This window comes from Phoxinus phoxinus (genome assembly GCF_949152265.1).
Source record: "Phoxinus phoxinus genome assembly, chromosome: 18".
In the NCBI taxonomy this organism is placed as follows: domain Eukaryota; kingdom Metazoa; phylum Chordata; class Actinopteri; order Cypriniformes; family Leuciscidae; genus Phoxinus; species Phoxinus phoxinus.
In genome coordinates this window covers 18,268,694-18,285,219 of record NC_136893.1, presented here as the reverse complement: position 1 = coordinate 18,285,219, position 16,526 = coordinate 18,268,694, and the positions used below count along the sequence as shown (strand labels likewise).

General features: G+C 38.8%; 2 protein-coding genes across 10 annotated transcripts in view; both read right to left on the bottom strand.

Annotated features, from left to right (window-relative positions):
- The window catches only part of pofut1 (protein O-fucosyltransferase 1), a 328,122-nt gene that overhangs the window by 211,222 nt on the left and 100,374 nt on the right, over nt 1-16,526 (bottom strand). The gene's annotated exons all lie outside the window — the stretch shown is intronic.
- The window catches only part of gata5 (GATA binding protein 5), a 130,510-nt gene that overhangs the window by 80,557 nt on the left and 33,427 nt on the right, over nt 1-16,526 (bottom strand). The window lies entirely within an intron of this gene.

Here is a 16,526-nt window from a genome sequence, read left to right as displayed (position 1 = left end):
AGTCCTCCTGACGTTTGCCGCTGGTAAACGAGAAATGTTTAAATTCACAATCTATAGCTTCAGTTCTATTATATGAAACGTATAAGTTAAAATACATTAATGACTCGTTATAACGTAGGTCAAACGACTTCTTTAATTATGTAAGTTTTTCATCGCATTCAGAAATGTATGACTGCAAGTTTTCAGTGTCACATTCATAGTTAACATATAGCTGAACAATGTCATTCCTTCTTTCACGCAGGCATTTAGTCATATTACAAAATAATTTATTGAGACCAAACATATAAAATAAGTTAGAGGCCAAACATTTAAAATGTTTAAAAACATGCCGGCCCCCGTTTATCACGTCACTTCACCACGTGACAGCAGTAAGCAGGCTCCTGATTGGTTAATGCGGCACGAATTGACGCCAAAGTAAAAAAAATTAAACTGGCGTCAGACGTGAATTTGCGTGAATGCACAAAGCACCACTCGCGCGTATCGCGCCAGACACTCAATTCGCGTCATTCGCGCGAACTAGACGCACAAATTTGCATCTACCGCGCCGTGCTAAACGCGTCATTCGCGCCGCAGGACCTCCAGACGCACGTAAATCTTTACATTGACTTAACATTGAAATCACTCGCGCCAGACGCTCTATTCGCGTTTGGTGTGAACGCAGCATCAGTCCTTAATACGGTTACGTTAACACACAATTCAGTTATTTGCTGGAGTGACAACTCCATTCTATAACCAAACTCACTGTACTCCCTGTAAATATTCAGGACTCATTCTCAGAAAATCCTGCACAGTGTGAACAGAACTGGACTGGACAACTAGTCCGTCAGATCATACAGTGCGAAAGAGCCGCTCTGTACTGCACAAAAGTGGGTCTACTGTGTGTTGATGGTTTTCATGTGTGGTTTCAGTTTTGGTAACTTACAGCGATGGAAAAATGAGCTGTGTGTCATCTGAATGTTTTAGATCCAGTCACTTTTGTCCAACAGTTTTGTGTTCTATGCGTGACTCAAATGCTCCGCTCTCCACCCGGATAGGAAAAAAATCTGCTGTTGGTTAATGAACTCGCTGGATGGATTTTCAGTTGTAAGGACGTCGCCATCTTTGATATTACTGTAGTCACTTTTGCTATGGTTGCTGGTAAAATATTGAATATGGGCTCGACTCCAGTTGCACATTCATACTGACAGTATTCAAGACGCTACAGTAAGCTGCTGTTTAAACGGGACATTGAGACTCACACCTGTAAGTAAATGCATTTGTCAATCCGACTAGTGCCAACTCACCACAAAAATACTAGGCTGACAGACGCCAAACAATAGTCCAACAATGGCCATCAGCTTGGGGTGTCACAGCCTTTAGAGTGACATGCTTAGCAAGTGTCATAAATATTGCTGTCCTGCAGTGTAACTGCTCCTATATGACAACCTAATGACATGCCATTGAAAAAGGGACCAGAATGTTGATACTAGCTTGTCAATATGATATACAACAAACATCTTGTTAATCAGCATTTCCTTCATGTTGTAATCGTACTACTGAAATTACCACAAGTTTGATGTTGAAAATGAGCAGCTCACAAATTCCCACATTGGTCCTGTCACAAAAGACTTCAGATTTTTGACTTCTTTTTTTATTCTTCTTCTTAGAATTAGGTCCAAATATTCACTTCACATTCAATACACATGTATTTGTATAGTGCTTTTCACAATACATACCATTTCAAACCAGCTTTACAGAAAATGCATGTTTCTACATTACAATTTAGAGTAATCTGTTATCAGAGGTAAGGTGACTGTCAAAGAAATGTACAGTTCTAACTAAGACAATACATATGCCTACTTCCATACTACTGTATATAGTACAGAAGGTGAAAAGTATGTGAAAAAAGACTAGTATGTCTGAATTCACAGTATTCATAAACCAGGAGGTGAAAAGTACCCAGATGACTTACTACTTCTGCAGAGATTCCGAAATGCGCATCTGATGTTTTACTATCCCATGTGGCCAGCGGAGAGGATTTGTGAATGACAGTGAATTGAAGTAACCGATGCTGGTAGGTCAGATGACAATGCCAACATGGTGGATGCAATGCATCCGGATTTCATTCATACACTACACACATTCATTCTAAACAGAACATAATTTTTTCACAGACGAGAAGTTTGTTCATCATCAAATGTAGTAGCCACTATGTATGCGATTTCAAATGCAGCTTGCTGTCCTGGTGACCTTGATGAGCTAGTTCAAGTGTGTCTTCAGACTAAAAGACAGTTTATGTCATGCAGGGTGTCTCTGGGGTCATACTGTACAATCTGACAAGCAACAAGGTTTCATAGGGACGGATATATCACACAGTGAGAACTGAGTTTAAGACGATAAGGAAAGTTGAGGGGGGAAAAAAAAAACTTGGAAGGAACCAAATCTCTACAAACATACATGCACGTCGACTGCTCTGTTACAGCAAATAACACTCTAGTACAGGCTACAAACCTCACTGTGCAAACAATTAAACACTGCATCGATCAATTATTCAATGACTAAATTAATAAACAAACAAACAAGATTCAGTGGGGGAAACGACTTGCTTTATTATGCGACTCAATTTGACTCACTTTCTGTAACATATCAAACAAAGATAACAAAAATTTAATTCCATTCCATCAATCTGATGCACAAAAGCAATGCAGTGACTCTTTACGTCTGCGGTTCTGTCTTCAATCTCGGTGGCTCTGACCATAGATAGCAGAGTGCACAGAGTTGCCGAACTACTGGGTGGTGCAGGGTAGGGCAAGGCAGGAACTGAACGTACCTCTTTATTTGGCCTGCCTAAAAATACCTCCAGAGGCTGAGCTGAAAGCCTGGAGGTGAGGGCAGATGGCATGAGGGATTTAGGGTGTGCTGACGGAAGGACAGGGTGGGGAATGAATTATATTAGCAGATGTTTTTTTAATTTTTTTTTTAAGGACAGGGAGAAAAGAATAAAAGGTAAGAAGGTGTCCAAGTGACAGAAGAAGATACGCAATTCTCATTTGGCAATTAACCCCTCCCCCAGTACAGGCCCCGCCCCCTCCAGATCAGAGCAAGCCAGCAGCACTTGAGGGGCTATTTTTTACCCTGCTTCACTAAATAAGGCCAGGCAGAGTAGGGGAGTGGGTGCAGGGCCAGGGGGGCTCCTCTTTGCCTTGACCCTTGGGGTATAAAAGCTTTGGAGCAGTGGGAGGCTCTTCCGACAGCCCCTCAGCACACTTCCCGTCTGTCCCGTTCACATGTTCGGCATTAAATATGTTTAAAGTCAACTTTATGACGTTTAACAATTTTTTTAAGCTAACATTTGTCGTTTTCTGTGACATGGACGTGTATCGGTGACGTAATTTTTGCCCTAAATGGCTGCTTTCTCTCATGTGAAAGGACAAGGACGTTTATTGGACAAAGTATGGACAGAATTGTCTGGCAGGATGGAATACACAGTAAGAAAATTAGAAAAAGAAAGAGAGACCACCATCTCTGGTGGTCTCCGGTGTTTTTTTTTGTGTGTGTTTTTTACTTCTGTTTAACAAACACTCTGATCTTTCACTCTTAACTTCACATTGACCTCCTCCCTTTTCTCTCTCTCTCTCTCTCTGACCGCCTGTCTCTCATTTAAAACTGTCAGCATACTGTCCATACTTTCTCCTACTCCTGTTTCAGCCGGTATTGGGGCGTAGCTCTCTTTCTCTCTCAGGACAGGTGGGGAGGTGTTACTGAGATAAACGTAGGTCTTTTGGGCCATTTTTTCCGACTCGGTCACTTTCGTCCGATATTTTGGTAATTCACTCCTTTTTTTGTGCCGTGAAGAGCCAAGAACACTCCAGAATTGATGGCAAGCCTCTGCATTTCTTTTCATCCTCATCTCTTTCTCATCTGTCCACCCCTCCACCCTCTCTCTCTCTCTCTCTCTCTCTCTCTCTCTCTCTTTCCTCTCATCCTCAAATTCTCAAACGCTGAATCAGCTGCTTGGGAATGGACGCTCTCCCTGCCTCTTGGCTCAACACAAGCTGCCTCTCCCTGGTGAGTATGTGTGTGTGTGTGTGTGTTTGTTTGTGAGTAAATATGATGCGTGTACACACGCATACACGTACTGTAAGTGTGTTTCACCACGTTTCAGCCTGTCTGCGTCTCTGCATTTTCTGTTGATGTATCAGCGCATGCATGAGGATGAAAGGGGAACAATCATAGGCGGCATGTGCAGCCATCCGGCTCCTGTCAAAATAGTTTTAGCAGTAGTGTTAGCATGCAAAGCTAGCAACTCCTTACTGCATCACCCAGAGAGCTGTGACCTTAGCAGATTTGTTCTTCATTTAATGACTTAAACTGAAATCTGAACGTTCGAGTAACGGACCTTTTCTTGTTCATTTCTTTCTTGAAAAGACTTTTAAAAGTACACTGTAGCGCATCCACCACTGTTGGCCCCTGACATTGACATTTAGCCAGGTGGTGGTCCAGGGAGATGCTTACTTTTCTTTTTCTAATTTTACTTTGATGGCTCGAGGACAGGCATTACCCCCTGGGCTGTCAGTCAAGTTTAAATGTGGAGCTGGGATGGATCAGGTGACATCAGGATGGCAGCAGCTGTTGCTTGTGAAGCTCTGGATGTTCAGATAGACGCAGGAATGGTACACCTGCTTCTGTGTATGTGTGTTGATGCGAGCCTATTTCCTGGTAATGCTGCTATCTATGGCGTTGAGCTGCCGGGGCAACAACTTGTATGAGGAGCCGGTCATGACTCTGTGTGTTAGTGTGGGGTCACAGGGGTCGATTTACAAAAAAACACAGTCCAATAAGGAAGGGACAATGACAGAGGTGGTTGAAAACAGGAGGAGTGGGTTTGATTTATGACGAGTACTTTTAGTTTAATTACTCAGAGGGTAGTGCTGATGCAGAAAGAAGAGGCACGATTTACTTAGCTATTAGCCGTTAGCAACCGATGGCTGCCTCTGGCAAAGAGCTGTTAATGCACCCAGACAGAAAATGAATTTCTAAACAAACTGTTTACAACTGTAATTGTCTAAGTGCATTACCGAGACTTTGTACTTATTATGTTGTCCAATTTTAAAGTCAGTCTTTCTAACTCTAAATAAAATTGAACTAATGAATTGTAAAACAAAATAAATTACTACATTTTAATTGCATTAAAAATTGTTACCTATTCGTTCAAATTTTTCATAATTGTTTAACAGTCTAAAATGAAACTCAATGAAATGTTATTTGGATTGTGCCTAAAATATAAGAGCAAATGCTCTAATTCAAATTTAGTGTAAATTAAATTAACTAAATTTAACTTCAATGAACAAAACAAATGCTTGCTCCTATTAGTCAGTCAGTCTTTTTAGTAGCCTAATTCAAACCAAACTGAAATAAAAATGAACTACCTCACTACAAATTAAACTGAATTATATGTAATGGATAAAAACGAATGCTCTTAAATGAAATACAATTGAGTTTTCTTAACTAAATTATAATAGTCAAAGTGCATTAGAACCATTGATGCTTTTAAGTGTAAATTGAATCAAACTAAACCGCACTGAACTGAACTATACGCAATGGATAAGAAATGCTCTAAAAAAAATAGCAAGACTTTGTTGATGATTTGTTTTGATGCTTCTATTAAAATAAGGGTATTGTCAACACTCGAAAATGGACTAAACATGTTCGTTTGAAAAAGCTCTCAGTCCAATGACAAAACAAATGTACTGTCAGCGCTCAAGCAGCATATTGTGGTCACATTGAGACGACTATGTGTGAGCATAACACAGACAGTGTTGGATTGTGGGACATGTGGAGTGTGATGGGAGAGGCTTCTCTGATCACATGCATAAATATGTCCTGCTCTGTATGCGCGCTATGACTCGCAGTGCGTCTTTGAATTCTCATCTACAGCGCACAAGGCATGTAGGCTAGTGTGTTTAATATAGCATCGGATCACTCACCCACAATCTTTCTTGCTTTTTTATAATAGCTATTCATATTTATTCACTTTTGCTTATCAATGATCAAAAGTAATTAACGCTTGTTTCATAAAACATTTAGCCGCATGGTGTTAAAAACCATAGGGTGGCATTGGATCAGAGACATGGTCTGTTCCTCCTCTGACTGCCCTCTGCTGTAATTATCAGTCACATATCATTCACACTATCTCTCTCTCTCTTGCTCACACACACACACACACACACACACACACACACACACACACACACACACACACACACACACAGTAGTGAGTACAACTGCGGCCATCATATATTCTTAGAGTCTCACTCTTTTCCTTATAGTTATCTCTTTTTTATACACAGGATGGACTGGTAAAGCCCTTTTCCTTTTAAATACTCGATCACACACAGGCATATGCAAACTAACCCTCTGTAGATTTGCTTAACACTCCTGAGAAGGGCTTCATTAGTGGAGTGACATCAGCAATGGTCTAATTCATTAAACGGGAGAGTCAGCTGAGCAGCATTTGCTTATAAATTGGTATTGATCAGAGTAGGATGGAGAGAAAAGGGGGTTTTCAGGTGAAAGATGCTTGCCCAACACACACACACACATTTTGATACTTTCATTAACCGTTTATCAATTTTTGAGTATAACTTAAACTGTCGTAAATCTTGAATGCTTTCACAGACTAAAGTTTGGGCTCTTTTTAAAGAAGACACTTGGCTTAATTAATTGGTAAATTTGATATGAAACACATATTTTCCAAAAAATGTTTTACTCTAACATTGTGAGAAAAACAAAGCCGTAATTCTAAACAAGTTGTGTTCCAAATTTAAAGGATGACATCTCAAAAAATAAGCTTTCAGTAAGATTTGGTTAGGGCGCAGTACCAAACATTTCAACTAGATGAAATTTGCTTACCATTTTTTTTTATGTTTACATACCAAGTGCCAAAACTTTAACCAAGTTTTGTACCCTTCCGATGCAGTACAACTATCTAAAAAAATCTAAACAAAATTTTAAATGTAAAAAATTACCGAACAGCACCAGAGGGATTTATATTTATATAGAACATTTTTGGCAGAAAGAGTTTTTTTTTTAGAGTTCTTCATTTTGTGCATTAAGCTAATACAAATTGTAATTCATTTTTAAAATAATGATTGTTTGTCAAATTTAGTTCACTTCTGGATACAAATGTGTTCCCAAAATGTACCACACACATTTACCTAGCTACATAAATGAGGATATATAATAGACATCTACTGTTTAATTCATTTTTTTTTGTTTTAAAGAAGAAGATAATTATTATAACTATATCCCTAAAAAAATTTAAACTTTTAAAAGTTTCTTGAAATTGTAAAAATGCACAAATTAATTACCTTAAGGTGTAATACGTATCCTTTTGGAGTAGATATAGCACAAACATGTTTCCGTCAAAAAGCTACACCAGGTGTTCCTTTGAGGGTGTTGAAGCTGTTGCAGCCTTAAAGACACAATATTTGCACATTTATTTTAGTGTACATTGTTCCGCAGATTTTTTTCATCGCACCAATCTAAACTGAAATGACCTAAGCAATACAATGGTATATAAATTTGCCATGCCAATAAAGCACTTTAAACTAAAAGTGAATGGAGAGAGACAGTGTAAGAGTAAGAGACATGGTGAATGCTTGCACGTGTCAGGGGTCAGGAACAGAGAGAGAGAGGGGATGGGTAAAGGTAGAGTGAATTAGGAGGAGGAGGAGTGTACTGGCTCTATAGGCTGTGCATTATGGATGATGAGAAAGAGAGAAAGAGAGAGGGGTGGGGGGGGGGGGGGGAGCAGGACAGGAGAGATGTAGAGAGGGCAGGTCAGGCACATTCATTCCCCATTCATTTGCAGACATCAGAAGATCAGAGTACACAGCAGCCCTCCGCTAGACAAACTTTCTCACTACACGCATGTGTGTGAGAGAGTGAGAGAGAGAGTGTGAGAGAGAGAGAGAGAGGGGGGGGGGGGGGGGCAGAAAGAGTGTAAGATAGAATGAGAGAATGTGAGGTAGAGAGAAATAGACTCAGATAGCAGGACAGAGAGAGAGAGAGAGACTGCAGAGGCAGCACCTGGGACACTGAGAGAGGAAAAGCTAGAGCACTTCTTCCTGTTTGCCCTTTATTGTTTTATTCCTCATTGTGGTGCATTGGCCCATCTGAAGCTGGGGGAATCTACCTGACAGCTACCCACTAGGTAAGAACCAAATCTCTCTCTATCCTTCTCTCTCTCTCCTCTCGCTGCAGCTGTACCTCTCAGGCTGACAGTCAAGGTGAATCGTGTTTGGCTGCGCTCTGCGTAGACTAAGTGAAAAACTGCTCTTCCAGTAAAACTAGCACATGCTGCCTGGTGTGGGTGTGTGTACAGCAATGCAGTTTTTGCAGGGTGAGGAGGACAGGAGAAAATTTGTATGAATCTATAAAAGGAAGTGTAAACGCATTTTCTGAGATTCGTATTCGCCTTTCTGGAGTGTCAAAACGGAGAGAGCTCCTCCTGATGTTATTTTTACAGACTTCAGCTGGCTTATTGAAGTGAAATGATGTGTAAAAACCCTCAACGTTAGTGACCTGACCTGTAAAGTCACAGGACCATGCAATTTCCGGGATATAATTGGCAAAACATAATTTTTTTAAAGACTACGCTGGTGTGGCACAAAATTAACTGTGCCGTCCTGTGACATTTGTGCGCAAATTGGACGTAAAGTTTTAAAAATACAAAGGACATTAGCGCGTGTATACATGTGTGCTGTAGGACTGCGTTTATTTAGTAAAAGAGTAATTCATGTTCATTACCTCTGTGGTTTGGCCCTTGACCGCATATATTTGTGGAAAATTAGGGCTGAAAGATGTCCATTCTTCCATGTGCCCACATATCCTGCTTGGTAGACATACTTCTTTATATGCCCATATGAACAAGAGCAGCTATGGAATGTAAAGAAGTATGTATCCCAGGTGAGGAAAAAACGGGGCTGAGGAACACACATACACGTTCTTAAGCAACTACTGAATATCTATAAGGACCAGTGTTTTTTTTCAATAGGTTTGAATGGTACATTTGTAGCATGAATAGCGTAGGTGTGTTTAAGCGCTCGAATGTAAAATTGAAATTGAAATGTGTCTTATATGCAGTTATAAGACTATTCTTGGCCTGATAGTGACCATGTTACTATTAAATTGGCTATTAACTAATGATGCACCGGGTGACGTGATGCAAGAATGGCAAAAACGCTTGGGTTTCTATGGAGTAATCAAACTGTGGTCGCCTCATGTCGAAAACACACAGACAGCAGTTCAGATGGTGCAGTGAACAAATGCTTACTAATGAATAAAATCAGGGAGGAAGAGAGAGACAGTGAAGAAGAGAGAGAGAGAGCTTTCACATAGCATCAGAGTGATACTGATGAAGCCACTGGGATGAAGAGTCTTCAAAATAATTTATGACAAAGTCCAGTTGCTTTGAATGTTGAACATTTATGTCTGTGGTTTCCAATTGAACTTGATCATCCCAGCTTTAACACAACTGCTTATGATGACCTCTGCTCTTCACTGGGAACAGATTGGCCAATGGAGTCATAGTCTAGTTATCCATCTCAGTTAGCTGGAAGGGAGCTTCACAAGTTTCATATTGTTTTTACAGGAGACGTAATGTTACGGTATTTTTAAAAATAACCACCCTTAAACGTAATACGCATCTGAGTAAATCCTGCCAAGCAAACACAGTGTGATTGAAATTTGGTAATGAAGAATTGTGGTGTATTTTTTGTTTCTGGTATCTTTTAAAAATTTATTTTTACAGAGCTATTTGGAAATTGGTTTACGCAAAAAGTTGCAGCAATGTGCTTTAAATTGGTACTATACTGAATACATAATGATTTTATAATATGTGTAACATATTTTATACAATAACAAACTAAATGGTTTTGGTAAAAAAGTAAAAAAGAAACATTAAAAGTAAATATATATATATATATATATATATATATATCAAGTATTAAATAATATTTTTATATAATACGTAAAAATCTTTATGACCAATACAATATAAAAGTAAAAAATATATTGATGTGATGTTCACATTATTTAATATTTTATTATAGAATACTATACACACACACACTATTATTTTACTTTGTTATATATATATATAAAAAGTATAAAACATCATGGACATCATGGGAAGGTTACACAGGCACCTTCACTTCACAAGCACAATTTTGTCCTCTTAGCTTCTGGCAGTCTTGACGCTTCATTAATAAATGTATATGTTTTATCTCCACAGAGTCTCTGTACTCACAGAGGGACTAAGTACATAGATGAACTTTTGGATAGACAGGCCCAGCTGTCCCGCTTTTGTGTCGAGTGAGTGTGTGTCGGCACTGCTGGGGAATATTCTCTCAGCCTTTAGCAGCAGGGCTGTGTAGAGTCTTGATGTCTGTGGACTGTGTTACGGGAAGCTGTGTGATGGTCAGAGGAGGTCAGAACCCGGTAAAGCACGTCCACTGAGACCAACAATCCCATCAGAGGATGCTCTGGCTACACCAATACCAAGCTAAGCAGTGCCTGACTTGATCTGATGAGTCTGTATGTGTGTGGATTAGAGTATAGGAATGATTTGAAAAAGAGATGTTGAAGATATATGTCTAAAAAAAAAGTAGGCAGGGCATCTATAAAAAAAGTTATAACAGTCGCTATGCATTAGTCGTTTGAGGCCTTCGGTGGGTTAGTGTAGGAGAAAGTAAAGCGAGACATTACAAATCAGAAAGAATGGTCAAAGGAAGAAGCGAATGAAAGTGGGATAAGCCTCCCATGGGACGACCAGAGAGAGAGAACGAGTGACCGAGATGAGAGAATGGACGATATGTACATAGACGAGTGAATCACAGGAGGAGATTCATGGGATAGACAGAAGATAGGTCAAGCTGTGAAGTGTGTGAATGTGAAATAGCATGTATGAGAGAAAGAGAAAGAGAGAGGCTGGATTGATGATGGCTGTGTTCCCGGCAGACGGGCTGTGAAGCTGCTGGACGGAGGGATGGAGGGGGCTGGGAGGTGTATTGTTCTGTCACTTTTCCTGTGTCAGCAGGTGGAAGCATTCATCAGGACATTAAATATGCAACAATGCTGACTGAGCCAGTGAGCTGAGACAGTCAAAGCCCAGCACTGAGGGGACTGTAGGGGCCAAGGGGCCCACTAAAATCCCCACACACTTACTAGCTCCAGCTTAAATACAGGACAAATCCAGCCCACCATCCAAACTAGGTTTCCAACAGTTATGAAGAGTGTGATTTGGTACAAATGAGTTATAGGTGCATCCAGCACGACACTATAGGGCTGTGAATCTGCACAGAAGTCACGATACGTATTCTGATACAGAGGCCATGATATATATGATATGATATAGTTCACGATACAGGTCTGCACTAAATTTCATCCCAGTAGAATTAAATATAACAGCTGTTTATTAAACACTGCATACTATATAGGGCCATTACTAACTATAAGCAGAGCAGGCAGTTTCCCTCGATGACACTGTATAACAATATAGGTAATGGCATAGGTTTCGTGTTAACATTGGGTACCCCCCACCAGGTACAATATCGTGATTGTTTTCTTCTGTTTTTTTAAGCACATCAATAATGTATTTCACTTTTCTGTGATTAGAATGTCTTACCGTTGGTCGCTAAACTGCAAGCTTACTGGTGTTTTGCCAGGTTGAGAAAAATAAGTAAAACGCTTAGTAGATATTTCCGTATCGTGCAAGTGTGAAGCTGTGATTGGGCCCAGTCATGTTCCTCTGCGGGACAGGTTAACCCTTGTTCTAGCCTATAAATTATATTCTATAAATTCAGCACATTCCCACTTCGTTTTAAACGTTGTTCTTGTATTCAAATTAAGCATGGTCCACTGCTGCACAAATGCAGCGGAGTCGATACAGAAGCTGCTGTATCAATACTCATATCGACTAGTAATTGTCGTATCATAGTATTGAACACAGCCCTACACGACACTGTAAAAAAAAAAAAAAAGCAAGCAAGTGAATGACAAAATGTCTGATCACTCATTGCATTGCATAAACTTCAGAGGGATAGTTCACCCAATCGATTCCTCTCTCATGTTGCTCCAAACCTTCTGCTGAACACAAAAGAAGATATTTTGAAGAATGTTGGTAACCAAACAGTCGAAGGTAGCCATTGACTTCCATGGTATTTTTTTCTTACTATGGAAGTCAATGGTTGCCATCAACTGTCTGGTTACCAACATTCTTCAAAATATCTTATTTTGTGTACAGATTTGGAACAACTTGAGGTTAAAATTTTTGGGTGAACTAGGCTATCCCTTTTAGGATTCACATGGGAGAAATAAACGTATCACATACTGTCCACATTCTAGGCCATGATGTAGTGGAGGATATCAAAATAATGAGGACACATAGTTTTTATACTAACATACTTCTCAAAGTAAAAAGCATTATTTAGACCAGCTAATACGTTATTAGGGGAAATATTAGTCTAATGTTTTAAATGGCTAATTTTGCCACTTCAGTTTAAAAAGGAAGAGAGGACTGGAAATGATGGACAGAAGGCATAACAATTACCGGATAGGGTTTACTAATTTATATATATCAGCATCTTTGTGGAAAGCTGGAGCACTGAAGACGGGAGTAATGGCTGCTGCAAATTCAGCTTTTCCATCACAGGAATACATCAAAACTTATTTCTATTTTAATATTTTAAATTATTTTAGAGCATGCTAACCACTAAGCCACAGACCCAAGCTAAAATACCTCAGAGATGTCAAATGAAATCTGTCATGAAATATAAAGTCATGAAATATAAAGGGTTGGGTATAATGATATCACAATTGATCTACAAGCAGTAATATCCCATTAGAAAAACATTCACAAATTGGCTTGAGTGTAATGTGTGGTAAATCATATGTCCTGTATACGGGTAATCGCACTATGTGATGAAAGATTTTCAGAGAATTAATCACTTGTGCCAAGCAGAGAAGCAATAATGGAGGAGATAAAAAGAAATATTTCCAGGGAGGATTTGGGATTTGTTAAATCATAAATCGGTGTCTGATTTGTGAGATTATGAAAAATACGTTGGCTGATGGTGTCAGGTCGAGAGCAGTGATTAAGTGCAGTGCAGCCTGGGAGTGATGCGGGTGCGGGCAGATAAATCAAGCACAGTTTATCAAGGTGGGCAATGAGGAGGCAGGTTACAGAGCATAACATTATTAGTCTTCCTAACACAAGTGTACTGAAGGGTTGGGCTACTGACATAATGAAAAGGAAACCATTGCACAGGATGTGACGCTTTTGTCAATTTAATACAGCAGCATATGGACAGCATTTCTGATGGACACTGAGTGTTGGGGTGTACTGGGACAGGATCATCACAATCTACAGCATATAATCCCTGACAATATATATATATATGCATATAATATGCAAATAACGTTCACATAGGAACATTTTTATCTTCCCCCAAATTTTGAAAGCATATTGCATAGTTGTGCTTTGAGTCAATTATTTTATTTGTGATAACGCAATGACACATGCCAGACATAATTTTTGGCCAAGCTGCAATACAAAGAAATTATGAACATGCAAAAACAAGAGAGAACCAATTAAATTAATAACAGAGGTTTTTTGCATAGTAGTAACATAAAATCTGTCAATAGTTTGCCTTTTTACTGCCAGTCTTCTGTACTTCCCTCATATTTGGGAAAAAAAGTGTCATCACATTTGACCATTATACTGTTATGTATGCACTATGCATACAGTATAATTTCACACTGCTTTATATTATATATAGCGTATATACAGTATATGATCTACACTACGGTTCAAAAGTTTGGGGTCGGTAGGATTTTTGGTAACACTTTACTTAATGCATTATAAAGCTATTCATACTATATCTTTCCATAAATGATCGTAACTGGAGTTAAAATGCCTTTTAATATTTGCAGATTCCTTGTTACATCTGAAATTGGTTGCTTGTCATCGGTTTTAATGCATTATACTTTCTGCAGGTGAAACAATGAATAGACAAGTATTATGTATTATAACTGTGGTTACAATTAATCATGAGACTATAACAATGCATTATAAAGTGCACTACAACACATAATGTATTAAAAATACTTTCATAATCCATTATACTGCAGGCTTTAAGTTTTTGAAAGTCATGCTCAAAGAGACTTAATTTATTTGACTTAATTTAATAATTATTATTTGACTGATAATAAAATTATTAATTTCTTCAAATTAATTGACCCCAAACAACTTCTCTCTTTTTTACATTGAAAAGGCAACACTATTAAGTTGCACAATGAATAATGTTAAACCAGTCCATAATTAGGTGGTCGAAAGATAAAATATTTACAATGAGAAAATGGAAACCCATAAACTTTCAGGCTGGCTTTAATTGCATTTGTTTTATGATTTAACTGACTTAATTAACTTGACCTGTACCATACATTTTTAAACGACATTCATCCCCATTCCCCAACCATGTCCGTCCTGTAGTAGGTGAAGAAACTCTGCAGGCTTAAATAGGCGGCCTAATGATGGTGGAAATTTTATTCCCAGTCCATCCATCCCTGTTCGGGTGTGTGTTGTTATGTGTGTTTATGAAGTTAGTTTCCAACAAAAAGACCAAATAAATCTCTGCTCTTCAATCTCACTTAATTTATCAATGCTTATTTAGGAAAAAAGAAACTGTATAGCAATTTAAATTTTAAAGCGAGAGTGCGTGTTGACACTTTAAAGAGCATTAGGTATTCTGAGAGGTGGAGCTGGGGACAAAAGTCTTGTCTCAGGAGAGCGTGGCAGGATGAGATCAGTGTTTGATCCAAATCTTCTGTCCCTTTAGCCAACCTCCATGTCCTGTGCTACCATTGGGGGCTCATCAAGCTGTCAATCAAGCAGTGTGTGCCAGTGTGTCAATGTCCTCGGTTCGAAAACCTAGTAGGCTTCCTCACTGCCTAGTGAAGCAGCATGACTGGAACAGAACCTTGTGGGGGAATGATTTTGAGTATGCAATGTAAACAGAAACTTCATCATACCAAGTAGTGCTTCACACCTAAAACACACAGGGAACTCATCAACTTAATTTCAGTACACTACCGTGTAAAGCGACATGAGGGAATGATGCTAAACACTAATATCGCATTAGCAAGAATGGATTAAATTGATCAAAAGTGACAGTAAAGGTATTTATAATTTTACAAAAGATTTCTATTTCAAGTAAATGCTGTTCTTTCAATCTTAGAACTTTGGAGGGGAAAAGTATCACTGTTTCCACAAAAATATTAAGCAGCACAACAGTTTTCAAAAATGAAACAAATCAGCATATTAGAATGATTTCTGATTAATCATGTGACAGTGAAGAAAGTTCAGCTTTGCCATCACAGGAATAACATACATTTTAAAATGTATTCAAATAGAAAACTTTTTTTAAATTTGCAAACTTTACTAAACTTTAAAATTGTAATAATATTTTGTAATATTTTTTACTTTGTTACTTTTTTGGGTTTTTTTACTGTATTTTGGATCAAATAAATGCAGCCTTGGTGAGCATAAGAGACTTAAAGAACACTAAAATAATCGTACAGATCCCAAACATGTAAATGACAGTCACACAATTGGGGTAAATTAGGCCTTATTTGAAAAAATATATTTTTCAGTACTTTTCAGTATTGAAATGAAATATAAATAATTGGAAATGAAAATTAAATGATGCACCCTTATTTGTATCCTAAAAATGCAGCCTACAGAGGCAGCTCACAGTTTTTTTTAAAACAAGGTAAGCAGTGACAGGATTTCAGTCAAAATGTAAAACGTCAGCGTACGCAGAGCGCTGCGTCTCCATGAACCGGAACAATTCCTTTGCGGCACACACACACACCTCGCTTCAGTGCCACTCACACGGAACACTCTCGAACCGAGGATCAATGCGTTGGTAATTTGTTTCAATCAATTAAAGCGACATCTGCAAGCATTTAAATCCCAATAACAGTCAGCCTTATCTAAAACATGCTCCCACTGCAGAAAAACAGAGAGAAGGAAACAGAAAGACATGCTTTAATGTCCTGCGAATATAATTATAGCATATAACAGTATAGCGGAGCATCACAGATGGACGTATTATTATAGGCTGTAATTTTTCTTTTAGCTGAGCTGAAGGAATTTTCTCAGTAGGAAGTTTGCCGTGTGACATCATACTTTCTCCCCATCACACGAGAGTTGTTGGAAGAGCTCAACATTCCCTAACACCAGCAAAATCACCCAGAGATGAGCATGCGCTTGTTTTCCTCCAAGTGCAGTTACGTCCAACTCTCCCAAAACGGCCCGATAGGAAATGGATGTTCTTCCCAAAAATTAGCATGTTGGATAATTAAAATTCACAGGAGCTGTAAACCAGGAGGAAGTAATTAAAAGAACAAGGGCGCTTCGACGCAAAGCTTCATTCCATCAGCGACGAGGAAAACATTAATTCCTCTACTTTCTCTCTTTCTCT